We start from the raw sequence: 17,160 nt of genomic DNA, 5'->3' as shown, positions 1-17,160 counted from the left end.
TCGCTGCAACACCAGCTGTCGTACTCCCGGCGGACGCGGTGCCGCCCAACTCCACGGAGTCCGACTCTCTCGAGAGCCAGTCGACCACCTTTCGACAAAAACGTATCATTCTGCTGAGCTTTCAGTAGCTCTTCTTTGCTGAACACGATCTCACTGCCGCCACTGGCCGGACTCCGCCGTCCAGTTCATGGTACTGGCCGTCGTGGGCCCAGTACTTACAGACATGCTGAGGCTGGAAAAAGTCATTGTTTTTTGTTGTTGTTTTTTTAAAGAAAACAGATCTATTTTTTGTGAGACATTTATGCAAAAAAATGCACTTGCGAAAAAAATTTTAATGCTGGCTTTATTCCTTGACGATAAAGTGGAATAACAGCTGGGTTACCACACCATAAAAGTCACACAGTGAAGACGTACGCCGTCTCCCACTTATATATTGCAGAATGCTTGCGACGTGCAATGCGGTAGTGATTTTCTTCTGCCAACGTCTGTGAACGTGTGTGGGCACGTGCACGGGTGGGTAGGTGCGTCGTCTGTGCAGATATATGTCACTGATCGAGTCCGCGCGATCGTGCACGTTCTACGAGTGTGCATGTGTGCGTGAGTTGTGGGTGCCTGTGTCTCCACGTGCATGCGTGTGTGTGTGTGCATACGCGCTTGTGTGCGTGCGTTGCATTCAGCTGCCCCAGGTGATGAAATATAGCTTGAAACTGCTGTGCGGCTGCATTTCGAAATGTGCATTTTAACAAAATAATCAGGGAAAGTTAAACTCTATTTATTATGCAACAACTGAGATTGTGGTGTGGAAATGATCAGAAACTGTAAACGTAAAGAAAAATACTAAACTAGGAGATCGTACTGTTGCTATTTTGTTCGAATTGAATGTTTCTCAAAATTCTGCTCCACAGTCTTTAATAAAGTCCACCTCGCCTGCACAATCCCTGTTAGTTGCTTGAACTGAGCCTAGCCTATCTACGTAATATGGAAACTTGTGCACCTACACTTTTCATCCAAGCAAAAACAACCATTGTTATTTTAGGAAAAAATGATACATTTTACGTGTAAAGAAACATGACAGTCACTGAAAACACTTTTCTTTGTTTTCAATTTTTTTCTTTTATGCTGTATACCGGAAAATCTCTCGCAGCTAAATTGAGAACAATCGAGGAAGAGTCCAACGCAGCAGCGATTGTTGACACTTCACATAAAACTTGTGCCAACGCAGCAATGACGTGGAAGAACGGAGGGCAGGACCATAATCCGTCCAAAATTAGAATATGCTGCTGCTGTGTGGGACCCCGCTCACTCGTCACTAATTGCTCTTAGTGAATCCATTCAAAACCGCTCAGCTCGTTTTACAATTGCAAAACTACCGTCGCACGGCCAGCGTTACTACCATAAAAAAATTTTAGGTGTTGTGGTTACTAATACATCGCCGAAATATTTCCCGTTTGTGTTTTCTTCATAAAATATTCCATCAAAAATGTTACGCTTTGTCATACACCCTAATTACTCCACCATTCTTCATATCTGCTCGCATTGATCATGCCAAAATGTTGGTATTCCATCTTTTAAAACTTCTTTTTTTCCAATATTCTTTTATGCCACAAACATCTATAGACTGGAAGCACCTTCCCGCCTCAATTGCTAACATCACTGATATGGTTCTGTTTAATAAGTCTGTTACTAATATGTGCAATTTACAGTAATATTTTACAACTCTCTCCCCTCTTCGATGTGCTTATTTTGTGAGTATTTGAAATAATTAAATAAAAGAATACCCTGGTTCTACTCGGTGCATTTATTTTTCTTGCTCTATTCTCATTAAAACCGTTTGTAGCATTTTTGGCAAGAGGAACAGTGCGCAGGCACACCTTCTAAAAGCATACAAGCAAGCTCTCTCGTACCTCTGACAGCTTTGTCACAGAAAGTTGTCCATGAGCTTAATAAAACATATCATAAAGCTATGAAATCATACCCGTACTCCGAAGCAGGCTGGACAAAAGTTAATATATAAAAAAAACAACCAAATAATTTTTATTTGTTTATTTTGAATTACTTTGTAACCTCAAAAAACAAACGCGCGCGCGCGCGCATTTTGGCACGCTCGAACCTTAGAAATGGCGGCGGGGCGGCCAGAAGCTCGGCTTGCGCCCGAGCGAAGAAAGTACTCAGCGCGAGCTCGTAGTTTGACTGCTGCAACGGCGGGCGTGCTCTCGCAATGCTCGACGTTCTTGCAGCCGCGTGTACGCGTGCTACCTTCGCTGCGTCTTGAATTAAAGTGAAACGGAGTCTAGACGTACATTCTTTCACGCGGTCGCGTCTTCTGCGAGAGAGATTCGAGCTGAATAAGTAAATTGAGGCAACAAAGATGGACAAAGTTTTAAAGTTCTGTCAAAAATATCGGCTCACCAACGTCGCGCGTTTACATGAAACAACAACAAAAAAGCTGTTAGTTTTAGTTGCAGTATAATCGAACATCAGCTCAATTGAAATATAAATATAATTACTTGCATTACGCGGACGATCTGAAATCGATGAAATCCCAGCCTTCCGGAAACATTGGCTGCCACGGCTGAAACGCTAGGCGTGCCCACACCGCTGATCTGTACGTTCAATGTCAAACGGGCTCCGGAGAGCCGTTTGATTAAACCGGTACAGTTTGCAACATGGTCACCGGTTTGAGCAAACGTGCGACAACTTTGCTCAAACGAGTCGCCCATTTGCCCAGACGAGCGACCCGTTTGCCAAAGGAGTGACCTGTTTGTCCAAATAGGTGACCGCTATGGCTCATACGGGGGACCCTTTTGAGCCATACGGGCGACCCCCTTGACAAACTGGTGACCGGTATGGTTAAACTGTTACCGGTATGGACCCGTTTATTTTCCTATAGGCGCCAAATGTTTTTTTTCAGTAGGGGTACAATCGAAAACTGCTCAAGGGCACCTAAAAAAACAAGAAACGCAGGGCTTAAAGAAAGAAGAAGCTACCCCTGAAAAATCCACCTACACAAAAATTCTGTTTCCCCCGAAACATATGGCGTTAAAACTGTGTTGGTATAAAAGTCTCGCGAATTCATATGACATCGATTTCTCCTATAGTTAGCGTGGAAAGTGAAGTGGTGTATAAGTCACGGGATGGGAGGTTTGCCTATGCGTCTAATTGGGAGACTATAAACTCCTATAGGAAGCGAGCAAGCCAGCCGTGTCGCGGCGGTCGCCTATTGTTCGCCGCGACCTGGCGGTAGCCGCCGCAGGAGCATCGGGCACCAATGGCGACGAACAGCACGGCGGACAGTGTCCCCGTCGTGATTACGACGGAATTTAAGGCAGTTACGAGTTCGGAAAGTTCCTTCGGAAGCCGGTGCCACCGGCTTGCACCGGCTCAGTATCATCGCGAAGTAATAGCAACGAACAGCACAGAGGACCGTGGGCGACTAAGAATCCGGAAAGCTTCTTCGGTAAACCGGTGCAGAATCATCGGGGGGAAGCAGTGGCGATTAGCAGCACAGCGGACAGCGTTCCCGGGGTGATTACGACGGGGTTTAAGGCGGTTACGAATCCAGAAAGCTTCTTCCGTGGTGCCAATATGACGAAGAGAAAACTGTTTCATGAATCTGGCCGCGTGTGCGACGTGAGGAGGCCCGTTTGGACGGACAAGTGGTTGTCACGGAGCGCCGTACTCTGCAAACAAAATTAAGCGCGCCCGTAAAAAAAATTTGTTGGCGTTGAGTGGACTGCGGTAATTATGTACGTTTATTTCTGAATCAGCTTGACAATAACTGGGCGATTTTTTTTCCGCGCCATTCCGCGATTCTCTTTACTATTTTCCTGTAGGCTGATGGAAACATCGAACGGTAGGCTTAGGAGGGCGACCGCATTCCGCTTCTCGATTCCGGTGAAGTATTTGCTGCATACTTTAGAGTTTGCCGTCGGTGTCGATGCTGTTCCATCGTCGCTAGAAGAGAAAAAAAAGTTAATTGTATCATTCGTCAGCAGCTTAAACAAAGCGCTAACTGGAAGGTAAGAAACACCACTAACCTGTATGGACGTACAAGTGGTACAAGTCGTACCCAGGTCGCGCAGTACTCCGCCTCGTACGGCTTCGAAGGGACGATGTAGTACTTCGTGCCGTGCGCGATCTTGCCGACCATGCAGCAATTGTTGCGGCTTTCTTGGTGCGGAATAGCCATCTCAGAAATTACAGCGCTAACCCACTACAACGCACAACCAACGCAGCGACTGGCAGAAGATGCCCGATGCAACGGACCCGTTTGCCGCTAGGGGCGCCCTGGTCGGGGCTTGAATTAGATCCGCACGGTTCCTATATAGGTCACGCGACATAAGGTCACGCAAGGTTATTTTCTCCGCGAGATTTACCCTGAAATGCATAAAGGACAAAAAAACACGGACAATACCTTTTTTATTATTCGCAGAAGAAGTTTTGTTAAATAGTATTTCGTGATTTCATAAATGCCACCGTGAATCATCGTGGCATTTATTGTGACAGGAAAACGGGGGGAGGGGGTGGGAAGGAGCAAAGTAACAAACATTGCTTGCACTTGGTGTCCAACTTGTCAAAATAAAGACCAGAGCGATCCATCACTGCCTTTGATGATTCCTCAAAGGTTGAGTTGAGTGCATACCACATTCTCTTTCATATATTTGCTTCGACTCAGGCAAATTCATTTTTAGATATTTATTCGGAAAATTTATCATCTACATAAAAGCATCTGCCCAAATTTACATCTCAATAAAACAAAACTTATGCTCTGTCTTTAAACGCCCACCGCCAGAGCTCTCCTGTAGAAAAAGTCGACGGACGTAATCGCCCTGCTGACTTAAGAGGTAGGCATAATTACTCCCTAAAAACGCGCTAAAATCAATTGATAAAATCGAGGACAATTTAATATCTTTGAAATGAGACCGGTAAAGAGAAGCGAATAAAACACGGCAACGTTTCATTATTTGATTACTACTATGTGGCACGCCCTTCTCTGAAAAGTCGAAAAAACACAAGAAATATCCTTTATTCTATCTAAAAGTTATCGCTTACGGCGAGTAAAGCCTGCCTTTACCAAATGCTTATTCGATTAAGTGAGCAAAGATTGCTACAGTACATAAAACCACCAATACCTCGCGTTATCTTCAAGTTACCAATACCTCCAATCTCGCGCGCTAAATAACGGAACTTATTTTTTTTTTTAAGATTAACACACAGAAAGACTATATTTCTTTGTAGTGTCGCCTCTATATACCAGTTATCTATTTAGCATGCAGATCCAAGCAACATAAATTCAAATTGTTTGTAGGCGTAAATGAGAAGTAGTATTTAAGCCAAAATACGGATTACTCAAATGCTATGTCTTTACTTGTGTTACATATTTATATATTATAGTAAACTGGAAGTATAGCGATAATAAACTAACAGTGTATTGCATTCAGTTATGCTGTTTAGAATTTACTTTTCTATATGTATTTAAGCGAGAAAACCCCGATCAAGCCGAAAACGAGCTCGCGGCAAAGTCTGGTTGAGTTAGATATGAAAAGACCCCCAAAGAAAAGGGAATGAAAGGTAGCGACCACTGAAAACCAAGCTTACCAAATGGAAGCTGTGCTGCGTACAAACTTGACGCATTAAAACATCACCTTTGTAGGCCGGCTGAGTCTGACGTTAGAAACAACTGGCCTCAAGCGTCACATGACCATATGTTCCACTCAATTCTATTTTATTAACTTTACATGAGTGAAGTGCACCTGGAGCTCATATTCAAATAATGCTAGTAAACAACTTTCATTCGAATCTCTACCTTTATCTGTCTCTCTCCCTCTCTTTCTCTCTTATTTTATACCGTTGCAGTCCCATTAAATGGCACAAAACCACTTTCTGTGGTAGTTTATTTATGGCTATAATTGAATCTATAGGCTCTAGGCATCCTGCAAAAATCGAACATCACATTCATGCGTGGCCGATCTTGCTATTAAAATCGTTATCTAGTAAGACACGTTCACTATGCGCACAAATAGAAAGGAACAGAGGAGAGACAAGAGACAAGCGCATACTCACAACTCGATGTGTTGAAGGTAGAAAAAAGAAGAACATCCCGCAGTATCAGCTTGGAGCGAGGCCACAGTGGCACGGGGCACTCGAGCACGCGGAGTGCACAGAACATCGACCAATCTCATAAAAAAAAAGGGTTGTGTGTATCTTTATACAGCCTAGAACTTGGTCTGTCTCAACGGGTGACGAGTCTCCCAGCTAGAGATAAAAAAATTTAGCCAGTTCAGTACAAACCTTAGACTCGCGTCTTCAATGTGCATCACGCAGTATGATACACGACCGCACGCCTGTACGATGCTCGTCCAGGTCGAAACGGACAGGGGAGGGGATTGAACCCAGCATCCCTGGGTTCTGCAGCGCGAGGTTTCGATCCCCGAGCTCCGAGCTTGTGTGCGCTAGCTCACTCGGCCACCGATCCCCTGAACCACACTTATATGATAGCAGAAATGCGATTTCCTTGTCGCTTACTGCCACAGAACGTTGGATGACACAACGCTCGCCTAGGCGGAGTATACTAAAAGCTTCAAACATTTTCCTATAGTGTGTTTTTCATGGAATATGCCAGTTATTGACGTTTTTGTAAAGATGGTGTACACTTACACGCTTGACAACGAAGGGGTAGGTGTTCCCCCACCGTGGAATTTAAAGAAAGATTGTGTTCCCTTAACCGGTCATTAACACACCATCATGTTTGTCTATACGTAGACTCTGCCGCAGGAAAGCGGAATGCTATAAATCACGCTGGTTGAACAGAGCACATAAGGGTAGACGTCTTTTGTGCCGCACCTGTGTTTTGTAATATTTTTTACGATTGCTCGAACTTTAGAACAAGTTTGACCCCTCTTTCGGGGGGCTGACGTCACTAATTGGAATCCGTACCGTTTGTGTACCTGATATAGATTGTGAGAAATTTTGTGTATACACAAAACCACCCCCACTTTTTTTTTGACAATACGTGCAGTTTCTTACATCCTTTTACTTCTTTTTATCAGTGTTCCTACCACCTCAGTTAGCACCTGCATTAAAAACCAGACTATGCAAGCCTCTCAATCTGAACATTAAATCTGCCTTTGATGGTGCGGAAACATGACTTTTTTAAGGCTGAAGCAAGGCAAGGAGCTATTGCGTCCTTCTCCGACTTTTGGGTGCGTGGACGTATAGTGTTGTAAACCGTTTTTTTAGAACGGGGTGAAATTGACCAGCGCAGGCGTTTTGTTTGCAAAAATAGGCAAAGGAATAGAAATCGCTACACACCTTCCTATAGGAGTTTCATAAGTAAAAATAAATCGTGGAGCGCACTTTTGTGTATGTCATATTGGTGCAGATTTTTGGAGCAGGCATGCTTTAGTGTCTGGATGTTGCAATGCGCAAAGTTCTCGGTGCACATACTTTTCGTTGCACGGACGTTTCGGCACGCGACTATTTTACTGGGCAGTTTTGTAGAGTCGTAAAAAGATCATGAAGAATGTAGTAGGGCGATTAAGAGCTTCACACGTGCATTAATTACGTTTAAAATATCTAAGTAGTATCAAGTTAAATCAAAATAGTAGGAATATTCTCTGTTGCATATACGTTTATCATTCCCATCAATGGAATTTCCTACGAATAAAGGCACGGACCACTTACGCCCAAAGTTCACACGTCATTATCAACAATTGAACAGTTGCAATGCAGTATTTTCTTAAAAGTCGGCCTAAAGTACTTCGCAACGATATTACGCCTTTGTACGATCGGGGTGCATTCGTCAGATACCAAGCAGGTCTCGATTTTGACTTCACGTATCTCTAACATTGCGTTGACCACCAGGCATCCCAAACAATCACGCACTTCAAGGCTGCCCCGGCAGGCGCAGGAGAAAGTTGTCAGTTCCCCGTAACACCCTTGCAACTTGGCGTCCACCCATCGCTTAAGTTTAGGAACCACGGCTCTAACACGGATCCCTCCCATGAGCCAGGGCTGAGCAGCGATACTCAAACAAGCATTTCGGAGTACATTTGCCCTTCATTTAAAAGGATAACCCTAAGATCCTTCTGCAAAGTTATCCCGGAATATGACACGGTGAACAGTACAGTTGACCAAAAGACGAGGAGAGAGAAAAGGACCCTGCATGACAGTACAAAGGAACATCCCGGAATATAGACACCTATACATACTTAAATGCATATCTTCACCCGAACGGTGGTTGCTGTGGACAATGAAGTTCACGGTGAATGCAGAATGGCGTTTGTCTTCTCTTCTTTGTGTCAATTTACGCGTTTTCCTTTACCTCAAATGTCGCCAGGAGGCCGATGACCTATTATTGACATGCTTGACAAAAGACGTTTACCCTAATGGAATCCTGTTTGGCCTCACGTTGCTTTTAGAACATCATTATTTCTCTTTGCAAAAAGTCTATCTCCGCATGTCTTCCCGTTGTTATGAGGGCTGCCGTACCTTCAACGACGGTTGGGTCCGGAATCGGGAACGTGAATTCCCTAGCGAAAAACAGCATGTTTCAAATATATTGATGGGAAACTTAATATAAATATTTTCCGTCTATTTTTCGTAAATTTAATTGGCCGATCCCCAGTACACTACACATGCAACTTGACTGTATTCTTCGCGCTCTTTGTGTTGCTTCTTACAAACTTCAAACCGCAAGGTCAGCACACTCTGAATATACCTTATTCCCCTTAAAGCTACTTAGAATTTTATGAAATAAATGTATTAAAAGTGCGTTTAAATCACAAGTCAATTTACGAACGCGCCCACCGCCCTTCACCACAGCAAGACAGGATGTCCAGGACCGTGATGTCAGCGTTCGCCTCCGAGCGCCGTTCCGGCCCGCGCCCGTTTCGCGCTCGCAATCGGCCGAACACCCGTGCCCGCAATGTGGATGTGAAAGTGTATCGAATGAACAATGTCATATTTCATGCGTTATAAACAACTTGCAAGGCCACATACAGGAGGAAGTCGACCGCCGGAGCTTTGGAGAGAGTAGTGAAGCGAAGGACGAACTACTGACCGGGCCATCGGACGAGCAGAGTTACACTCCAACTACAGGTTAGTCCAGGGATCTCCAAAATTTTTGCTGAGTGGCCCGTCTGAGGGTTGGTTGCAGTCTCAAGGGCGGGAATATAAATATAAAAACGCAAAGTAAGGGGGAAAAAGAATTCTACCATTGCTTCTAACTGTTCGTGCACAAAACAACGTCGTTCTTTTTTTCTTTTTCTTGTAGAATCCTTTCAATTGGTTTTGGTAGCAGAGGGCCTGCTTGAAGCGGGCCGCGGGAGGGCGTCACTGGATGGAGCGCGGCCAGCCGCGGGCCTGTTCGAAAGTCTTAGCTGGCCGGGGTTTGGTGAGCCCCTGCTCCGTCGAACCTCGAACGACACTTTTCCGCCCAAGGTTGCCTTCGTTTATCCGTAGTAGTCCGAGTGCACGATGAGTAGAAGCTCCGCACGCCGGAAATATCTTGTTGAGGCACTTCCGACGTATATTTAAGGCGTCCAATGTATGCATTCCTAAATACCACTAACAACGTGGTTTAAATACTCTAAAAGTAATGAAACTTCTTTTGAGTGCAATTAATATACACTAATAGCGACTATACTTCGAGCATACTCCCAAAATAGATTCCGATTAGAAAAGAGCTTATATTATTATTGCACTATTGGTGTATTTCGATTACTCTTTCGAGTCTCGAGGTCGAAAAGTACTATAGTACTTTTTGTTAAGGAAATGCGCGTCGAAACTGGTAGGGAAGAGGGAGGTTGGACAACGGAGCTGAACCTTTCCACACCCTGGCACCCTATACTCCGTTTCAATCATAGCGTGCAACGTAGTCAAAGCTAGCGCGCCGGTTTGCACAGCCGACCGCGACTACGTTCGCTCCACAAAATAGTGCGGCCCCTGAAAAAAAAAAAAAAGTCGAAAAGTGTACATCTTTGTAGCTAGTAACTAATAGCGGCGTTATGATTTTGAGGGAACACCAATTCTTTTTCAATAAAAAGGAAAAGATAATGTAAACTACTCCAAATTATTTTCCGTTTTCGTTCGTGCGGCACTCGCACTCGCTTCGGGTTTTCGGGTTGTGCGGCTGCCCCTGCCTCGCCGGTTTCGTGAAGATGGCGTCTTACGCGGGAAGCTTTCTTTTCCTGCTCGGATATTTTCGAAGATTCGTTGTGTGAAGATCTCGCAAAAGTGCAAGCAGGTGATCGCCAACGTGTACGCGACTTCAAGAACGTGTTTCCCGGAGACGTCGGTCCGTGAGGTCCTGGAGACGGTCAGTAACGACACCGGAGTGTCTGGCAAGGTTGCGTCCCCGAAGCGAAGACCTCGGAACGTGAAAGTTCTGAGCACGCGGACAGTATTGTGAACTGCCACCTGTTGTTTCTGGTGTTGAAATCGGCCTTATGGCTTCAAAGTGAAACAAGCGTCAAGAAAGAACTGTGTCGGTGATGAATCGTGCCTACGGCTCCGTCTGCTTGCGGGACCTTACAGCAGGCGGTGCCCGTGATTGCATTCCGAAGCGTCTGGGTTCTTCTGCCTGCGGGACCGTAACCATGGTCGGCTCCGTCTGCCTGAGGCACCTTAACCTTGGTCGGCTAGGTAAACGACGCACATGCCCGTGTCTGTATTCCGAGGCCCCTGCTTTCCTCGAAAAGGAAACAACACTCGATCCTCATCTCGAGTGCCGTGTGTTGTGTACGCGTCTATTGTGAATCACTCCCGGTTCATGGGGGCGCCGGCACCAGAGCACCGAGATACTGCCGTCTGGATGACATCTTCCATACACCGGCGAGTATTCTGACTCTGAAGGAAACTTCCATGAAGTCACATCACGTGAGGGAATGCCGAGCCGTCTGAACAATGGCAGTGCGGTCCCCTAATCACAATATTCGTTATATAAAGGACCGTCCACCACACTCTCAAAGTACTCTCTGATTTTCACGCTACCATGTAAATAAACGGCTTTAAATAGAGACGCCCTGGATCTCGACCGTTCTTCCGTTTTGACGAGGCCGGCGCAAGTTCGAGCGGAACACCAGCCCCTAGTCTACCTTCTTATAAATAAAATCAACAAGAAAATAGGAATTGAAATATGCACTTCCGCAATACGCACAATCTTGCACAAAAAATCAATCAAGAAAAAAAAAAAAAAAAAAAAAAAAACTTTGCGCCCTAAGTGGATTCGAACCACCGCCACCGAGATGTCGGAATCGCAAGAGCAGCGCCTTGTACCGCTCGTCCACGAAATCTCGCGGAGTAACACAATTTTGTGTGTTTTTTCATGCGCACTACTTCAGTAGCTTTCCCAGCGTTGCACGCGATGTTTGAAACGGAGTATAGTCTGCAAGAAACCAATATTGTCACGGGTGGTGACCAATAAACAAGAAATAAACAGAAATAAATAAACGTTTAATGTGGCGAACTTGTGCCAAAAACAAAGAAGGAAACAGAAGAAAACAGCAGAGCGTCGCGGGCGTCGAAGTCGGCGTGTCAGCAGAATAGAGCGCTGGGGCGACACTGACTCGACAAGGTCGCGAGCGACGTCTTATCTAGAGTAAGTCACTATCTCGAAGATTCGGCGGAGAAGGTTCGAGCGTAGCGCGCTCGGGGCAAGAATGAACACGCACTTTCTAGAACAACATAAGCGGGGATAAACGATAGAAGTTATGTCCGGAGCAAGAATAAACGAGAAAGTTCTAGAAGTCCGTGACCCCTGCGCGAGGCATTACTCCCCCCTATAAAAGTGCATCGCCCCGATGCAACACAAAACAAAACAAAGCACATAAAAAGAACGGCAAACTAAAGAGTCATTTGAAACACAAAAGATCCACAGTCCCATCGAGCGTAGTACGGCTTCAGGCGCACGACGTGGACGACTTCAGGTCGTGGTGGGCGGCGTGATGATGTTCGTGTTCCGTCGGGCATCACCTCGTAGTTCAGATCCCCGAGTCGACGAAGCACTTTGTAGGGTCCAAAGTATCGTTTCAGCAATTTCTCACTGAAGCCGCGGCGACGGATGGGCGTCCATACCCACACCCTATCTCCGGGCTGGAAGTGGACGTCCCTGCGACGAAGGTTGTAGCGGCCGGCGTCGACGCGTTGCTGGTCTTGAATCATAAGTCGGGCGAGCTGGCGGACTTCTTCGGCGCGTTGAGCAACCGCCTGGGCGTCGTCGCTCTCATTGTCAGATGGCTCATGGGGCAGCATTGCGTCCAGCATGGTCGTTACCTTCCGACCATGTACCAGCTGGAAAGGGGTAAATCCAGTGGTCTCTTGAACCGCCGTATTGTAGGCGAACGTGACGTAGGGCAGCACCTCGTCCCACGTCTTGTGCTCTACGTCGACGTACATAGAGATCATATCGGCGATTGTCTTGTTGAGTAGCTCCGTCAGCCGGTTGGTCTGCGGGTGGTACGCAGTTGTACGGCGATGGCTGGTGTGACTGAGTCGGAGGATTTCTTGGGTCAGTTGTGCCATGAGCGATGATCCGCGATCTGTGATCAGAACTTCTGGAGCGCCGTGCCGGAGGACGATGGACTCAATGAAAAACTTGGCAACTTCCACAGCAGTCCCCGAAGGAAGAGCTTTCGTTTCGGCGTACCGCCTGAGATAATCTGTTGCGACGATGATCCAGCGGTTGCCCGACGTCGAAGGCGGAAAAGGACCAAGTAGATCCATTCCGATCTCCTGGAAGGGTGCAGTTGGAGGAGAAATAAGCTGCAGGAGTCCGGCCGGCCTCGTCGGAGGTTTCTTGCGTCGTTGGCACTCGTGGCATGATCGTGTGTACAGGTGTACGGTCTTGGAGAGCTTGGGCCAGTAATACTTTTCACGAATACGGGCCAGTGTCCGGCTGTATCCAAGGTGTCCGGACGTCGGGTCGTCGTGACATGCTTGAAAGATCTCCCCTCGAAGGTCGGTCGGGATTACCAGCAGCCACGACGAGTTGTTGTCCCCGAAGTTCTCTTTGTAGAGTACACCTTGTCGAATGGCGAAGGTCGGCACGGCTCGTGACAAAACACGGGGTACGGTACCGCCGCGCCCTTCCAGGTGCTCGATTAAGGCTCGCAGCTCCGGATCGTTTCGTTGACGTCGTGCCATGTCATCGGTGTTCACTGCCCCTAGAAAGCACTCGTTATCATCGCCGTCGCTGCTGCCGAAAGGTGTTTCGACAGGGGCCCTGGACAGGCAGTCAGCGTCGTTGTGCTTGCGTCCTGACTTGTAAACCACAGTCATGTTGAACTCTTGTAGCCGGAGGCTCCGTCGAGCGAGGCGTCCTGACGGGTCCTTGACGTTCGCAAGCCAGCAGAGCGAGTGGTGGTCCGTAACTACGCGGAACGGGCTTCCGTACAAGTACGGACGAAACTTCGTGATTGCCCAGACGACCGCAAGGCATTCTTTCTCAGTCATGGACTAATTTCTCTCTGCCTTGGACAGCGTCCGACTTGCTTAGGCGATGACTCGTTCGGTGCCTTCTTGTGCTTGAACTAGTACCGCGCCAAGTCCTGCGTTACTTGCGTCAGTGTGAATCTCGGTGTCCGCATCCTGATCGAAATGCCCAAGAACCGGAGGCGTCTGGAGTCGTCGCTTCAGCTCGTCGAATGCCTGCTGCTGTTCCTCGGCCCATTCGAACCTCTCGGCGTCCTTCGTGAGGTTTGTGAGCGGTGCGGAAATCCGTGCGAAATCCCGAACGAAGCGACGATAGTAGGCGCAAAGTCCAAGGAATCTTCGCACGGCCTTTTTGTCTGTCGGCGCTGGAAATGACGCGACGGCGCGAGTCTTCTCAGGGTCTGGGCGCACGCCTTCGTTGCTAACCACGTGACCTAGAAACTTCAGTTCGTCATAGGCGAACCGACACTTTGACGGCTTGAGGGTGAGTCCAGCGGTCCGTATGGCTTGAAGAACAGCTCGGAGTCGTCGCAAGTGCTCGTCGAAGTTGCTGGAAAACACCACGACGTCATCGAGGTAGACCAGACAGCTCTGCCACTTCAGTCCTGCCAGTACGGTGTCCATAACACGCTGGAACGTTGCTGGCGCCGTACATAGTCCCAAGGGCATTACCTTGAACTCGTACAGCCCATCCGGCGTGACGAAAGCTGTCTTCTCTCGGTCCCGTTCGTCGACTTCGATCTGCCAGTAGCCGCTCTTCAGGTCCATCGATGAGAAGTATCGAGAGTGGCGCAGCCGGTCTAACGTGTCGTCGATTCGGGGGAGTGGGTAGACGTCTTTCTTCGTCACCGCGTTCAGCTGCCGGTAGTCCACGCAGAACGGAAGCGTCCCGTCCTTCTTCTTAACCAGTACGACTGGAGAGGCCCACGGACTGCTTGATGGCTGGATTATGTCGTCGTTCAGCATCTCTTGAACTTGCTCCTGGATCACCTCCCTTTCTTTAACGGAGACTCTGTACGGTGATCGATGCACAGGGCGCGCGTCGTCCTCGGTAATGATGCGGTGCTTCGCAACGGCTGTTTGGCGTACCTTCGACGACGTCGCAAAGCAGTCACGGTATTCGGCGAGGAGGTTAACCAGCTGCCGTCGTTTCGGGTCTGGAAGCTTAGGGTCGATGTCGAGTTGCGCTGGCGACGTACCGTCTTGCTGAGGTGGCGAGGATTCATCAGTAATGGCGGCGATTTCGGCGGAGTTTTGGAGATCCTCAACGTGGCCAACGGCTGCACCTTTTGTGAGGTGTTGTGTTTCATTCCGGAAGTTCGTCACGAGGACCACAGTGCGGCCATCCTGAAGTTCAGCTACTCCTCGTGCGACGCCTATTCCTCTTCCCAGGAGCAACTGGAGGTTACCTTCCAGAAGAACTTCGCTACGGGTAGCTGCATCGGTCACGACGGGTACGACAACACTTGATCGCGGCGGCAGATTCACGTGGTCGGCAGCGACTCGGACGGCGGCTGACGCAGTTTGGAGTTTCTCTGAAGGCGGAACAGGTGTCCGCAGCGTCAATCTGTTTTCTCCAAGGTCGATGACGGCGCCGTATTCACACAAAAAGTCCATGCCGAGAATGACGTCTCTGGAACAGTCTTGTAGAATGACGAATTTCACAGGACACGTCTCGCCGTGAATTTCGACGCGAGTGGTGCACCTTCCGACAGGCGTGATGAGGTGTCCTCCGGCGGTTCGTATCTGCGGTCCATCCCACGGCGTCGTGACTTTTCGAAGGTGGCGAGAGAGCCTCCCACTCAATACTGAGTAGTCTGCCCCGGTGTCAACGAGTGCCGATGCGTTTTGGCCATCGATAACAACGTTTAGGTTGTTGGACACCGTTGCAGGCGCGTTAGTGCAATGCGGGGCGTCGAGAGAGTGGGAGCGCTCCGGCGTTCTTGGAGGCTGTTTACTTCCGTCGTTTTCGGCAACGTCACCTCCAGGCGTTGCCGCACTCAGTTTTTCCGACGACGCAGGGGAGACAGGCTCTCTCGGCGGGATCGTGGCGCTGGGGAGGCTGAACGTCGTGGCGATGGGGAGCGGGCTTCACGGCGGAGAGACGACACTGGGGAGGGCGAACGTCGGAGGTACTCCTCGATGTCGCGAGGGCGTTCGCCGTACCTCGGGCGTGGGTCGTTCGGGTGGAACCCACGCAGGCCCATTTGCCGGTAGGGACAACGACGGTAGATATGGTCGGCCTCCCCGCAGTGGTAGCACAACGGGCGTCGATCGGCCGTCCTCCACACGTCGGTCTTTCGTGGAGCAGCTTGTTCTGGGCGGACGTACGCCCGATCTTCATGGCGTCGTGAATACTGCGGCGCTAGAGGTTCACGTCGAGGTGGCGCCGTATACGGGTGAGCAGGGGGAAGTGGTCGTCGGGTAGCTGCGGCGTAGCTCAGCTTCGGTGGTTCAGGAGCGGAGCTGGCGAGAACTTCTGGCTGCAGCGTCTGCTGAAGTTCTTCCCGGACAATCTCGGCGACTGAGGGCGTAGCCAGGTTTGTGGCAGCAGGTAGCAACTTCTTCAATTCCTCCTGGACGGCTTCATGGATAAGGTCACGGATGCCGGGGAGGGTGGTTCCCAGGTCGGATCCAGATGTCGCTAGAGTAGTTACGCCAGGGTGTCGTTGGTAGTGTCTGGCGCGGGCTAGCAAGGCCCGTTCCATATTTGTCGCCTCCGTGATGAACTCGTCGACTGTTGTTGGGGGATTCCGGATGAGACCGCCGAAATGCTCGCTTTTCACACCCCTCATCAGGTGGTGCTGCTTCTTCCCCTCGGTAGCCTGACGATTGGCGCGGGCGCTTAGGCGGAGAACATCCTCCACGAAGCCGGTGATGCTCTCGTTGGGGCCTTGAGTCCTGGTACGAAGTAAGTCTTCGGCTCTCTCTCGGCGGTGCTGGTTGACAAATGTCGCCTTCAGCTGGCTCTTGAAAATGTCCCAGGATGTCAATGAAGACTCGTGATTTTCGTACCAGCTTCTGGCAGTCCCCTCGAGCGAGAAATACACGTTTTGCAGCCGTTGCTCGTTGGTCCAGCTATTGTGGCGGGCGACGCGTTCGAATTGGTCGATCCAATCTTCAAATTCTTCGTGGAGTTCGCCGTGGAACGGAGCCGGTGTCCGAGGAGCGACGGGTAGGTAGACGACGGCAGGAGCGGCGGGGGTCTGCGACTGGTTGGCCATCGTCGGCTGCCTGGTCCTGGGTGGTAGAAGTCCGTATTCCGGGTTTAGCCCTTGGGTGCGGCGACTTGATCGAGTCTCGATCTGGTCTTCGTTGGGTCCTCGAAAGCTTGGATTCGGACTTGTACTGCGGGAACTCGGAGGGCTGCGCTGTACGGACATGCGGTACCCCGCACCTCCACCAAAATGTCACGGGTGGTGACCAATAAACAAGAAATAAACAGAAATAAATAAACGTTTAATGTGGCGAATTTGTGCCAAAAACAAAGAAGGAAACAGAAGAAAACGGCAGAGCGTCGCGGGCGTCGAAGTCGGCGTGTCAGCAGAATCGAGCGCTGGGGCGACACCGACTCGACAAGGTCGCGAGCGGCGTCTTATCTAGAGTAAGTCACTATCTCGAAGATTCGGCGAAGAAGGTTCGAGCGTAGCGCGCTCGGGGCGAGAATGAACACGCACTTTCTAGAACAACATAAGCGGGGATAAAAGATAGAAGTTATGTCCGGAGCAA

The sequence above is a fragment of the Ixodes scapularis genome, unplaced genomic scaffold (genome assembly GCF_016920785.2).
Source record: "Ixodes scapularis isolate PalLabHiFi unplaced genomic scaffold, ASM1692078v2 ptg001583l_1__unscaffolded, whole genome shotgun sequence".
NCBI classification, from domain to species: Eukaryota; Metazoa; Arthropoda; class Arachnida; order Ixodida; family Ixodidae; genus Ixodes; species Ixodes scapularis.
Note: the sequence above shows the minus strand (reverse complement) of the source record.